Source organism: Littorina saxatilis, linkage group LG12 (genome assembly GCF_037325665.1).
Source record: "Littorina saxatilis isolate snail1 linkage group LG12, US_GU_Lsax_2.0, whole genome shotgun sequence".
Classification (NCBI taxonomy): Eukaryota; Metazoa; Mollusca; class Gastropoda; order Littorinimorpha; family Littorinidae; genus Littorina; species Littorina saxatilis.
The window spans coordinates 69,004,612-69,019,136 of NC_090256.1; the positions used below are offsets into that span (position 1 = coordinate 69,004,612).

General features: G+C 45.3%; 1 protein-coding gene across 2 annotated transcripts in view; it reads left to right on the plus strand.

The window, feature by feature from the left end:
• LOC138982653 (protein FAM53A-like) overlaps nt 1-14,525 on the plus strand; it is a 145,026-nt gene that overhangs the window by 57,682 nt on the left and 72,819 nt on the right. Inside the window, exon 1 of one of the 2 annotated variants that reach the window (XM_070355978.1) lies at nt 11,605-11,922. The exons of the other annotated variant lie outside the window; for it this stretch is intronic. The gene's annotated coding sequence lies outside the window, so the exon portion shown is untranslated. Of the gene's footprint in view, nt 1-11,604; nt 11,923-14,525 lie in introns of those variants that run through there. 2 annotated transcript variants of the gene reach the window in all.

Genomic DNA, 14,525 nt, shown 5'->3' on the forward strand with positions numbered 1-14,525 from the left:
ACGGGACTAAGAACGCTTGGTGGGGAAAATGGTCAGCGCGATTCTGTCGCTGCACGCTTTCCCCATGCGGGGACAGCAGCCCGGTCTTCCTTGAGGGAATTCCCTAAAGACAACAAAATAAACCAGATACCAAACCAAATAACTAATGGATGGCTGAAGACTTTTTGTAGTCCAAAACTCATGACTGCGCGAACCTAGTACTCTGGTCTCGTCTCAGCTTACCTCGGAAGTCGTCCGCCTTTGACTTGTACCTTGACATCTATAGGGGACCGAGGAGCTTATTAGTCAAGCGCCATGTTCTTTGGCGACCAGGAATGGGAGATGGTGAAAACCAGGTGATGTTTATTGATCGGCTGGAAGATTGTCTCTCGTCCCCTCACACGGAGGACTACAATGGAACGTCCCTTTTGGGACCTCGGCAAATCCGTCAACATCAGGTCAGGAGGGAACTTTGCTGGGTCAACATCAGGTCAGGAGGGAACTTTGCTGGGTCAACATCAGGTCAGGAGAGAACTTTGCTGGGTCAACATCAGGTCAGGAGGGAACTTTGCTGGGTCAACATCAGGTCAGGAGGGAACTTTGCTGGGTTTCAGTGCGGTGTTTGGGGAAGAATTGCACGGTTGTTAGGGTGACCTAAAGTATTGTGAGGAATGGAATGACAAGGGCAGCTCTGCTTGTATTCTTTTCACGTGCTTTCTTTGGTGCTTCTGTCTGTGTGGGTGTGGGTGTGTGTGGGTGTGTGCGCCGTTTATGTCTGTCGTAGACGTGAACTCGCGGGGGGGGGGGGGGGGGGGTAGGTGCTCGACAGAACAGCAGGAGCAGGTGGGTCTCAACAGGTGAGAGAAATTCGGGGGGGGGGGGGGGGGGCTGAGACAGGAGTTTGAGAGGGGGGCGGGGTATCACCCCCAGATCTTTAGTTTTGAGAGGTATTGTCAGCGAGCAGCGTTGAAAGAAATGGTGGCTGTTTGCGGAACATATCCTCTGGCTCCATTCTGCCTCTGCCCTTTTCTTCCCCTTGAGGCCGATGACCTCGAACACCTTGGGTCGTGTCTTCACGGTGAACCGTTCATCTGATCCCTGGCTGAACCTGGCCCCCATTGTGACGGGCAAGCCCGTGCTTGTGGCGGGTACTCTTGCCGTGTCGAGCAAGTGGCTACACTAGATTTGCTCGACCAACGGTGTAGAACGATAACTCGGTGTAACTCCATGTCATGCGTACGGCAATGCATTCTTTAAACTATTCGAATATATATCATTTAAACCAACATAGCCAATCAGGCAATCAATGAATCAACCAATGATCCAACAAACACAACTAGACACACCTAGCCGAGCCAAACTGGAAGGCTGAGCAACCTCAACCAAAGCGACCAAACGAGCTGACCAAGTTGAGCGTCCCGACCCGAGGTGAAAGGTAATGCTGCACACAGCGGCTCAACTAGACTTCTCAAACTCATCGATACGAAATTATAATTTATAGCAAAATACTCCCTCTCCCTCTCCCTCTCCCTCCCTCTCCCTCTCCCTCTCCCTCCCTCTCCCTCTCCCTCTCCCTCTCCTCTCTCTCTCTCTCTCTCTCTCCCTCTCCCTCTCCCTCTCCCTCTCTCTCTCTCTCTCCTCTCCCTCTCTCTCCTCTCTCCCCTCTCTCTCTCTCTCTCCCTCTCTCTCCCTCTCTCTCTCTCTCTCTCTCTCTCCCTCTCCCTCTCTCTCTCTCTCTCTCTCTCTCTCTCTCTCTCTCTCTCTCCCTCTCTCTCTTATTGTTGGACCATCTGGGACTCTGCCAGTGCAAATATTATAAAACCACTGTATAGTCTACACAAACCACTGTACAGTCTACACAAACGAGCACTGAAATCAATTCTATTAAAACAATCCAGTCTCGTTTTCGACGATTATAAGAAACTTAAGATTTTGCCCTTAAAAGAAAGATTTAAATCAAATAACGGCGTGCTCCTTCACAAAATCCTTTCTGGCCATGCACCACGTGCTTTTATTACAAAATGTAAAGCCAAACCAAGCCGAAAATTCAATGTCCCCATTCCACGGATAGATCTCTTTAAATCAAGTTTAGCTTATTCTGGCAGCGTTTTGAGGACATCTCTCCCGGAATCAGTTGGAGTCCCAACGAGTCTCAATACTTTCAAAAAACACCTCTCATTACATTTAATGTTAAATTACGAAAAGTCACAGGGATGGAAGACTTCGTTCTGATTATTTTCATATTAATCATATCTGTCCATTATAGCATCATTGTTTCATTAAACATGTTCTGGCAATTTCCCAATTTTGATCATAACGCAAGAATTTGTGTATAGCCTGCAACGTGTATATATAGTCCTGTGAATAGTTTTTTCTGTATTTTTATGTTTTATTAATTTACTTTTATGCTTATCCTTTGTAATTGTTTTACGTTTGTACATTATGTAAGATTAGAGTAGTCCCTCTCTGGGCGAGGGCTGGTTGAAAAGAAGCTCGTTTATATTGCTTATGCCACAACCCTCGTATAATAAAATTTGATTTGATTTGATTTGATTTGATTTGATTTGATTAGATCTCTCTCTCTCTCTCTCTCTCTCTCTCTCTCTCCCTCTCTCTCTCTCTCTCTCTCTCTCTCTCTCTCTCTCCCTCCCTATCTCTCTCTCTCTCTCTCTCTCTCTCTCTCTCTCTCTCTTTTGTGGGGTGGCAGACTGACCGGACTGTTGACCACCACTGGAATCGAGAGGCCCAAGTTAAGTCAATAGAAACACTTTGACAGCGCGCGTGGAGTGACCAGTATTTACCTTGACATTGCTATGCGGCGCGGTCAGCGTATAGACAAGGGCCGGTGTGACGTTTTCATCTTTCGCCGTGTTGATATTTCGCTTCTCGGCCTCGTTGATGTAGTATAAACTCTACACTGAACAAAAAAACACCCTTCGATAGTACTGATGAGCGACCTTGTGTACCTTACATTCATGGGGCCAAATTTGTCCAACCAATTTGTTTTTTTTAACTTAGAAATTTGATTCATCCTAAAATGTTTTCCTTCTTACTCAAGGGACGTAACCACTCAGTACACGTTTTCGAAGAATTCGATTTTGGGGGTGAAATCTATTACATTTTACCACCAATTTTCTTCACATGCAAGAAACTGACATGCTTTTCGTCCATAAATAATTTCACTTAATTTTACCAGGAAACAACATTTCAGTCTTGAGTATATGTCGAGGGGGAAATATGTACACAGGCGAAAGATGAAATCGTGACACCGGTCATCCGTGGCCAGAGGACAATCCGAAGTGACACTTGCCCCCGTTCTCCGGGTCACTCACTGCTCGCCGCACTGGGAGGAAGAGCGACCCGGCTTGACATGACAGGGTTAGGGTTAGTGACGGTCATTACCCCACTGCCCCATTGATGGCGTTGGCCCCTCCCCCACCCCTCTCTCCCCTCCCCCGCAGTGCCGGTAAAGTGGGGCAGTTGCATCAGGCTGGCCGAAATCCAGGCCGGTCGGCTGGTCAGTCAGTGTTGTTGTTGTGGGGCCACCATTGTACTGCACTGACTCATGTAGTGGGACAGCAGCGAAGGGGCGACGGGGAATGAGAGACTGGCTGTTTGGGTCTGACATTATTGTATTGTGGCTTTCGCTGATGGATGGAGAAGAGACAGTTTATCTGTGGACTCCTATTTTATGGAGCTGTATTTGTTTGACCCGTAAGAAGTAACATCCATGGCATAGAGCTATAGATTTGTATGGCCCGTAAGAAGTAACATCCATGTCATAGAGCTATAGATTTGTTTGACCCGTAAGAAGTAACATCCATGTCATAGAGCTATATATTTGTTTGACCCGTAAGAAGTAACATCCATGTGATAGAGCTATTATTTGGTTGACCCGAAAGAAGTAACATCCATGTAATAGAGCTATAGATTTGTTTGACCTGAAAGAAGTAACATCCTATGGTATTGACCAGCGATCGAGCTGGTCCAAGTGGACAACAGCTTTTCTCTCATTGACTGGATATTGTACTGCTCTCATGTGTATCTACCCTACTCTCTGGATATTGTACTGCTCTCATGTGTATCTACCCTACTCTCTGGATATTGTACTGCTCTCATGTTTATCTACCCTACTCTCTGGATATTCTACTGCTCTCATGTTTTAAATCTACCCCACTCTCTGGATATTCTACTGCTCTCATGTTTTAAATCTACCCCACTCTCTGGATATTGTACTGCTCTCATGTGTATCTATCCCACTCTCTGGATATTCTACTGCTCTCATGTTTATCTACCCTACTCTCTGGATGTTTGTTTGTTTGTTTGCTTAACGCCCAGCCGACCACGAAGAGCCATATCAGGGCGGTGCTGCTTTGACATATAACGTGCGCCACACACAAGACAGAAGTCGCAGCACAGGCTTCATGTCTCACTCAGTCACATTATTCTGACACCGGACCAACCAGTCCTAGCACTAACCCCATAATGCCAGACGCCAGGCGGAGCAGCCACTAGATTGCCAATTTTAAAGTCTTAGGTATGACCCGGCCGGGGTTCGAACCCACGACCTCCCGATCACGGGGCGGACGCCTTACCACTAGGCCAACCGTGCCGGTCTACTCTCTGGATATTCTACTGCTCTCATGTGTATACCCTACTCTCTGGATATTGTACTGCTCTCGTGTGTATCTATCCCACCCTCTGGATATTCTACTGCTCTCATGTGTATCTACCCTACTCTCTGGATATTCTACTGCTCATGTTTATCTACCCTACTCTCTGGATATTCTACTGCTCACATGTGTATCTACCCTACTCTCTGGATATTCTACTGCTCTCATGTTTATCTACTCTACTCTCTGGATATTCTACTGCTCTCGTGTATATCTATCCCACTGTCTGGATATTCTACTGCTCTCATGTGTATCTACCCTACTCTCTGGATATTCTACTGCTCTCATGTGTATCTATCCCACTCTCTGGATATTCTACTGCTCTCATGTTTATCTACCCTACTCTCTGGATATTGTACTGCTCTCATGTGTATCTACCCTACTCTCTGGATATTGTACTGCTCTCATGTGTATCTACCCTACTCTCTGGATATTCTACTGCTCTCATGTTTATCTACCCTACTCTCTGGATATTGTACTGCTCTCATGTGCATCTACCCTACTCTCTGGATATTCTACTGCTCTCATGTTTATCTACCCTACTCTCTGGATATTCTACTGCTCTCGTGTGTATCTATCCCACTGTCTGGATATTGTACTGCTCTCATGTGTATCTACCCTACTCTCTGGATATTGTACTGCTCTCATGTGTATCTACCCTACTCTCTGGATATTGTACTGCTCTCATGTGTATCTACCCTACTCTCTGGATATTCTACTGCTCTCATGTGTATCTACCCTACTCTCTGGATATTCTACTGCTCATGTGTATCTACCCTACTCTCTGGATATTGTACTGCTCTCATGTGTATCTACCATACTCTCTGGATATTCTACTGCTCTCATGTGTATCTACCCTACTCTCTGGATATTCTACTGCTCTCATGTGTATCTACCCTACTCTCTGGATATTCTACTGCTCTCATGTGTATCTATCCCACCCTCTGGATATTCTACTGTCAAGCTCAGAATTTTAGACTGGGCTCTCATACTGTACTGAGATTTTTATTAAGATATTCTGACCTTCACGAGAAGTACTACAGTCTGCTACAGACTGCACAGCAGTTTCTCAATTACAGTGACAGTGGTTACCTTGTTATTATGTGTAGTGTTTGACAGTGACAGTGGTTACCTTGCTATTCTGTGTAGTGTTTGTCAGTGACAGTGCTGTCCTTCTTATTCTGTGTAGTGTTTGTCAGTGCCAGTGGTTACCTTGTTATTCTGTGTAGTCTTAAACAGTAACGGTGGTTACCTTGTTATTCTGTGTAGTGTTTGACAGTGACAGTGGTTACCTTGTTATTCTGTGTAGTGTTTGACAGTGACAGTTGTTATACCTTGTTATTCTGTGTAGTGTTTGACAGTGACAGTGGTTACCTTGTTATTCTGTGTAGTGTTTGACAGTGACAGTGGTTACCTTGTTATTCTGTGTAGTGTTTGACAGTGACAGTGGTTACCTTGTTATTCTGTGTAGTGTTTGACAGTGACAGTGGTTACCTTGTTATTCTGTGTTGTGTTTGACAGTGACAGTGGTTACCTTGTTATTCTGTGTAGTGTTTGACAGTGACAGTTGTTACCTTGTTATTCTGTGTAGTGTTTGACAGTGACAGTGGTTACCTTGTTATTCTGTGTTGTGTTTGACAGTGACAGTGGTTACCTTGTTATTCTGTGTAGTGTTTGACATCAGTGACAGTGGTTACCTTGTTATTCTGTGTAGTGTTTGACATCAGTGACAGTGGTTACCTTGTTATTCTGTGTAGTGTTTGACAGTGACAGTGGTTACCTTGTTATTCTGTGTAGTGTTTGACAGTGACAGTGGTTACCTTGTTATTCTGTGTAGTGTTTGACAGTGACAGTGGTTACCTTGTTATTCTGTGTAGTGTTTGACAGTGACAGTTGTTACCTTGTTATTCTGTGTAGTGTTTGACAGTGACAGTGGTTACCTTGTTATTATGTGTAGTGTTTGCCTTTCTGGCTCCTTTCTTTCGCACCGTTCTCAATCGATATTGCAGAATAGGCAAAGAGTCAAGTGAAATGACGAAGCCAATATGGTACTATGCACGTCCGTGGACACTGCTGTCACAGTGGGATTCCAACCCGGCCTCATTGCACGGGCCACATGACAAGAGTGGTCATTTCATGGTGAGGGCGGTTGCTTAGAAAAGGCTGGGCGAGCAGAGACGAGAGCTTCCTTTGTGACAATAAAAAGTCGTGTGTGTGTGTGAAGACGGCTGGCCGTGATCTAAACCTGGCCTGGCTGGAGACAGCTCTGACGTCACAGCACGTGCTGCGCGACTGACCCATTTCCTGCCTCTGACACTCTCCCTTGTCTCTTCTTGATCTCTCTCCCTCCCTCTCTCTCTCTCTCTATCTCTATCTCGCTCTCTCTGTCTGGTGTTGTGTGTGTAGGAGAGAATGAGAGAGAGAGAGAGTTCCATACAACCAGTACTGTAGTCATGAAGTTAAGCAGTCACCCGCTTACACCAACACTCACCATCACCATTACTACTGTATTAGACAACACAGACACAACATGTGACATACACTGTACAACATACACAACAACATGTGACATACACTGTACAACAGAGACACAACATGTGACATACACTGTACAACATACACAACAACATGTGACATACAATGTACAACATACACAACAACATATGACATACAATGAACAACAGAGACACAACATGTGACATACAATGTACAACATACACAACAACATGTGACATACAATGTACAACATACACAACAACATGTGACATACAATGTACAACATACACAACATGTGACATACACTGTACAACATACACAACAACATGTGACATACAATGTACAACATACACAACAACATGTGACATACACTGTACAACATACACAACATGTGACATACACTGTACAACATACACAACAACATGTGACATACAATGTACAACATACACAACAACATGTGACATACACTGTACAACATACACAACAACATGTGACATACAATGTACAACATACACAACAAATGTGACATACAATGTACAACATACACAACAACATGTGACATACAATGTACAACATACACAACAACATGTGACATACAATGTACAACATACACAACAACATGTGACACACAATGTACAACATATACAACAATCACCACTCAGGTTAAGGCGTCCGCCTCGTGATCGGGAGGTCGTGGGTTCGAACCCCGGCCGGGTCATACCTAAGACTTTAAAATTGGCAATCTAGTGGCTGCTCCGCCTGGCGTCTGGCATTATGGGGTTAGTGCTAGGACTGGTTGGTCCGGTGTCAGAATAATGTGACTGGGTGAGACATGAAGCCTGTGCTGCGACTTCTGTCAAAGCAGCACCGCCCTGATATGGCCCTTCGTGGTCGGCTGGGCGTTAAGCAAACAAACAAACAAACAAACCACTCAGGTGTATAAAGTATGATAACCATAAGACAACAACAGACACAACAGCACGTGACATACAGTGTACAACAACAACGACAACATCCATCAGAGTGGGAGGTTGACGGTGTGTGACATGTACTTGTAGTAGTGGCGATGACGGTACTTGTAGTAGTGGCTGCGGCGATGACATCACCCCATTAAGGACATATTGATTGGGCCGCACTATCGCCTGCCTGCTTCTTTCGTCTCTCCCCCCTCCCTCCCTGGGTAAAGCTCGCCGAAGCTCTTTCTCCCGTCTCCTTTGCTTGGTGCGTGAAGCCTGAGAGCGGTGTGTGGAATGGGGGGGTCACTGTGAAATATCGTCTTCTTGCACTCTGCCCAGGTTGACTGGGAGGATTGGTTCTTTCTGTCCAGGTTGACTGGGAGGATTGGTTCTTTCTGTCCAGGTTGACTGGGAGGATTGGCTCTTTCTGTCCAGGTTGACTGGGAGGATTGGCTCTTTCTGTCCAGGTTGACTGGGAGGATTGGCTCTTTCTACGGAAGCCCATTTATCTGCACAACCTCCATTTTATGGGTTGTGGATTAGTTGCTCCCCATTGTGTTCCACTAGCCGGAACGGCCGTTGTTACATAGCTGTTTGCCACTAGACGTCTGTGTCCATGTTCTTTATTATTTGGTCAAAGAGTGAAGCAAAGATAAGACGCTGGAATAGAAAGGTGTAGGTCACAAAGTACTACTTACTGCGGGGTGTTAGCCTGCATGACAAGTGATTTATGTGAGAGGGTCGAGACCGAGCTGGTATCCCTCTGTGTTAGGTGAGCCATCCATGGTGCCAGCTGAGAGTAGATATCAGGGTAAGCAAGTACGTTAAATCACTGTGAGGGGCATTCGGAGTTCAGGATGCCGAGAAAATTGTTCCTAAGCATGTGTTGTATTAAGAAATGCAGTGTTCTGGTAGTTGGGTTGAAAGGCAAGAGTACGAATATTATAGAGATAGCGTGGGAACTACTTTTGGGGGTTTATAAGGATGGGCCCTGAAGGTGGGGTAGATTTGATCTCGGCTTCAACAGGGAGACCACGACTCTATATACATGTCTCTATGTTTGAATAAAGTTTGCTTCATCTTGTCGACTCTGATGGTTCGGGTTGACAATGCGAGAATCCCTGAATGTGTGTGAAAGTGTCACACCGTGTGTCTCTGTGAGGATTAGCTCCGATCTGTGCAGTTTGCACTGTCTGCTCAAGATAACGCTCTTTTCGTTCGAAAGTACGAACATCGGAGTTGACAATTGGCATTGAGGATGTGATCGCGTCCCTCAGTGCACAGATCGAGCGACCACGTGTGAAGAGACACACGCAAACCCAAAATGATTTAATATTTTGAAATACAGGTATGATCGGAAATGGTGGAACAAATTGTCTGTATGAGAGTAGCAGGATGACTGTTTGCTTGAATCACTTGACGTTCTGGTGAACCGAAGAGGTCACCGCTTGCACTCCAATGATTTGCAATGAATGGAAGAGGTCACCGCTTGCACTCCAATGATTTGCAATGAATGGAAGAGGTCACCGCTTGCACTCCAATGATTTGAAATGAATGGAAGAGGTCACCGCTTGCACTCCAATGATTTGAAATAAATGGAAGAGGTCACCGCTTGCACTCCAATGATTTAAAATGAATGGAAGAGGTCACCGCTTGCACTCCAATCATTTTCAATGAATGGAAGAGGTCACCGCTTGCACTCCAATGTTTGGAAATGAATGGAAGAGGTCACCGCTTGCACTCCAATGATTTGCAATGAATGGAAGAGGTCACCGCTTGCACTCCAATGTTTGGAAATGAATGGAAGAGGTCACCGCTTGCACTCCAATGATTTGCAATGAATGGAAGAGGTCACTGCTTGCACTCCAATGATTTGCAATGAATGGAAGAGGTCACCGCTTGCACTCCAATGATTTGCAATGAATGGAAGAGGTCACTGCTTGCACTCCAATGATTTGAAATGAATGGAAGAGGTCACCGCTTGCATTCCAATGGTTTGCAATAATTGGAAGAGGTCACCGCTTGCACTCCAATGATTTTAAATGAATGGAAGAGGTCACTGCTTGCACTCCAATGATTTGCAATGAATGGAAAAGGTCACTGCTTGCACTCCAATGATTTGCAATGAATGGAAAAGGTCACTGCTTGCACTCCAATGATTTGCAATGAATGGAAGAGGTCACTGCTTGCACTCCAATGATTTGCAATGAATGGAAAAGGTCACTGCTTGCACTCCAATGATTTGCAATGAATAGAAGAGGTCACCGCTTGCACTCCAATGATTTGAAATGAATGAAAGAAGTCACTGCTTGCACTCCAATGATTTGCAATGAATGGAAGATGTCACCGCTTGCACTCTAATGATTTGAAATGAATGGAAGAGGTCACTGCTTGCACTCCAATGATTTGAAATGAATGGAAGTGGTCACTGCTTGCACTCCAATGATTTGCAATGAATGGAAGTGGTCACCGCTTGCACTCCAATGATTTGCAATGAATGGAAGAGGTCACCGCTTGCACTCCAATGATTTGCAATGAATGGAAGAGGTCACCGCTTGCACTCCAATGATTTGAAATGAATGGAAGAGGTCACCGCACCGCTTGCACTCCAATGATTTGAAATGATTGGAAGAGGTCACCGCTTGCATTCCAATGATTTGCAATGAATAGAAGAGGTCACCGCCTGCACTCCAATGATTTGAAATGAATGGAAGAGGTCACCGATTGCACTCCAATGATTTGCAATGAATGGAAGAGGTCACTGCTTGCACTCCAATGATTTGAAATGAATGGAATAGGTCACCGCTTGCACTCCAATGATTTGAAATGAATGGAAGAGGTCACCGATTGCACTCCAATGATTTGCAATGAATGGAAGAGGTCACTGCTTGCACTCCAATGATTTGCAATGAATGGAAGAGGTCACCGCTTGCACTCCAATGATTTGCAATGAATGGAATAGGTCACCGCTTGCACTCCAATGATTTAAAATGATTGGAAGAGGTCACCGCTTGCACTCCAATGATTTGAAATGAATGGAAGTGGTCACTGCTTGCACTCCAATGATTTGAAATGAATGGGAGAGGTCACCGCTAGCACTCCAATGATTTGAAATGAATGGAAGAGGTCACCGCTTGCACTCCAATGATTTGAAATGAATGGAAGAGGTCACCGCTTGCACTCCAATGATTTGAAATGAATGGAAGAGGTCACCGCTTGCACTCCAACAATTTGAAATGAATGGAAGAGGTCACCGCTTGCACTCCAATGATTTGAAATGAATGGAAGTGGTCACTGCATACACTCCAATGTTTGGAAATGATTGGAAGAGGTCACTGCATGCACTCATAACATAGTTTTTGATGCGCCTAGCGAAGCGATGTAGAGGAGGCCTTATTTCACAAGGTGACAACCAATTCTCAAGACACGGCGGCGGCGGGTTCTGGAATAGAACGGAGTGTGTCTGTCCTCCCTCCCCCCTGGCGCTATTCGCAGTCTACGACACACACACACACAGAGCAGCGCCAGTCACTCCACTTTCCCCCCCGCTCTGTACTGCCTGGCAGGTCTGACTGGAGGCCACAGCGTATTGCACTATACAGAGCTCGCTCCACTACCACGCTGTGTCTTAGTCGCTTGTCGCCAACCTGGGAGATTTGTGTGTGTCAACAGTGCGTGTTGGATGTGGTGGTGTCAATAATACAGTGTGTGTCTGTTGGATGTTACGGTGTCGGGGAGTTGTTACCGCTGCACTGGACTAGGTGTGTTTGGCGTGAGGTCAGTTGTTCGCCCCTCGTCTGGGTCAGTGGTCAAGCAAGGTAAGTGCAGCTTACGGCTTTCATGTATTTTGCAGTGTGTGTGAGAGAGAGAGAGAGAGAGAGAAACTCAGACTCAGACTCAGAAATGTATTACAAAAGGATAAAGGTTTTAGGCAAAGCCTATTCTTCCAACCTGTCCCTTATACAACACATACAGACAGACGCACATTAAAAATATAAATTCAATCATATAAAATACAGAAATACATTGTATGGAATGCAACACAATGTGCATTTAAGGAATTACATAAGGAGAACTCAAAAATTACAAAATTACATTGACATAGTTATACCTTTCATTTGGGAATAAAGTTGCTCCGATCAGCTACACATCCGTTAACACTAGTACAAAATGTTTAAAACTATAACAATTAGAGAGAGAGAGAGAGAGAGAGAGAGAGAGAGAGAGAGAGAGAGAGAGGTTGTTGGGTCTGCTTAGTGTTTGTGTGTCTATTAGAGGTAGGGATTGCTTGGACTAAGTCCAAAGATTCAGAGAGAGAGAGAGAGAGAGAGGTTGTTGGGTCTGCTTAGTGTTTGTGTGTGTATTAGAGGTAGGGATTGCTTGGACTAAGTCCAAAGATTCAGAGAGAGAGAGAGAGAGAGAGGTTTTTGGGTCTGCTTAGTGCTGGTGTGTCTATTAGAGGTAGGGATTGCTTGGACTAAGTCCAAAGATTCAGAGAGAGAGAGAGAGAGAGAGAGAGAGAGAGAGATAGCGGGGGAGAGAGAGAGAGAGCGGGAGAGAGAGAGCGGGAGAGAGATATCGAGCTAAGCATGAAGATAAGCGAGCTCCCTGCACCACACAGAGAGAGGCTGCATGGTCTGCCTGGCCATGGTGATGATGCAATTAATGGCTGTTAGGCTTCTTCCCTCTCTCTCTCCCTCCTCCTCCCCACTACCATGACGTCATTCCACGCCAGTCCTGGCAATTAGTGCGCTGCTTTATCACTTCCGTTATGAAGTCTGTATGGGCCTTCCGGGTATGTCTGACAAATCGTTTTGATAGCGCTTGCTCTGCATCTTGTTCTGGCACATGGTCACTTACAGATACATAGGTTATATTATGATGAGTGCGTATGTGATACCAAATGAATACATTCTCTGGGTTGTTATGGGTTTTGTTGATCGTTTTTAGCCTGCTGGTTGTGCGTGCCCAACACGGTTTGTAGTTTATGAGGTGTGTGTGTGTGTGTGTGTGTGTGTGTGTGTGTGTGTGTGTGTACCGTTTGTTGTTACAATGTACTGTTATGAAAAGGCCCAGCTGTAACAAAGGTCCACCGGAACGTAATCCGACAATACAGTGTAGCTCTAACCTGTGAATACTGTGCAGATAACCTGTGAATACTGTGCAGATAACCTTTCAGCTAGTCTTTCGGATGAGACGAAAAACCGAGGTCCCTTCGTGTACACTACATTGGGGTGTGCACGTTAAAGATCCCACGATTGACAAAAGGGTATTTCCTGGCAAAATTGTATGGGCATAGATAAAAATGTCCACCGTAATACCCGTGTGACTTGGAATAATAGGCCGTGAAAAGTAGGATATGCGCCGAAATGGCTGCGATCTGCTGGCCGATGTGAATGCGTGATGTATTGTGTAAAAAAAATTCCATCTCACACGGCATAAATAAATCCCTGCGCCTTGAATATGTGCGCGATATAAATTGCATAAAAAAAATAATAAAATTTTTTTTAAAAATCCCTGCGCTTAGAACTGTACCCACGGAATACGCGCGATATAAGCCTCATATTCTTCTTCTGCGTTCGTGGGCTGAAACTCCCACGTACACTCGTGTTTTTTGCACGTTACGTGTATGGCCGTTTTTTACCCCGCCATTTAGGCAGCCATACGCCGTTTTTGGAGGAAGCATGCTGGGTATTTTCGTGTTTCTATAACCCACCGAACTCTGACATGGATTACATGATCTTTTTCGTGCGCACTTGGTCTTGTGCTTGCGTGTACACACGGGGGTGTTCGGACACCGAGGAGGAGAGTCTGCACACAAAGTTGACTCTGAGAAATAAATCTCTCGCCGAACGTGGGGACGAACTCACGCTGATAGCGGCCAACTGGATACAAATCCAGCGCGCTACCGACTGAGCTACATCCCAGCCTAAAGCCTCATATTGATTAATAACCTGTGAATACTGTGCAGATAACCTGTGAATACTGTGCAGATAACCTGTGCACTGACTGGTCGAGTGCGGCAGATTACACGGGATGATATGTAACAACACAAAATGTCTACAATCTTGTCTGGTTGGCTTTGAGCATGTTAGTACAATGTTGTTACTATTAACACCCGTGTGGACGGTCGACTGATTTGCTGCTTTGAGAATCAGATGACCACACCACGATGTGTGATGGGGTGACTGATTTGCTGCTTTGAGAATCAGATGACCACACCACGATGTGTGATGGGGTGACTGATTTGCTGCTTTGAGAATCAGATGACCACACCACGATGTGTGATGGGTCACTTATTTGCTGCTTTGAGAATCAGATGACCACACCACGATGTGTGATGGGGTCACTTATTTGCTGCTTTGAGAAGCAGATGACCACACCACGATGTGTGATGGGGTGACTGATTTGCTGTGGTCGG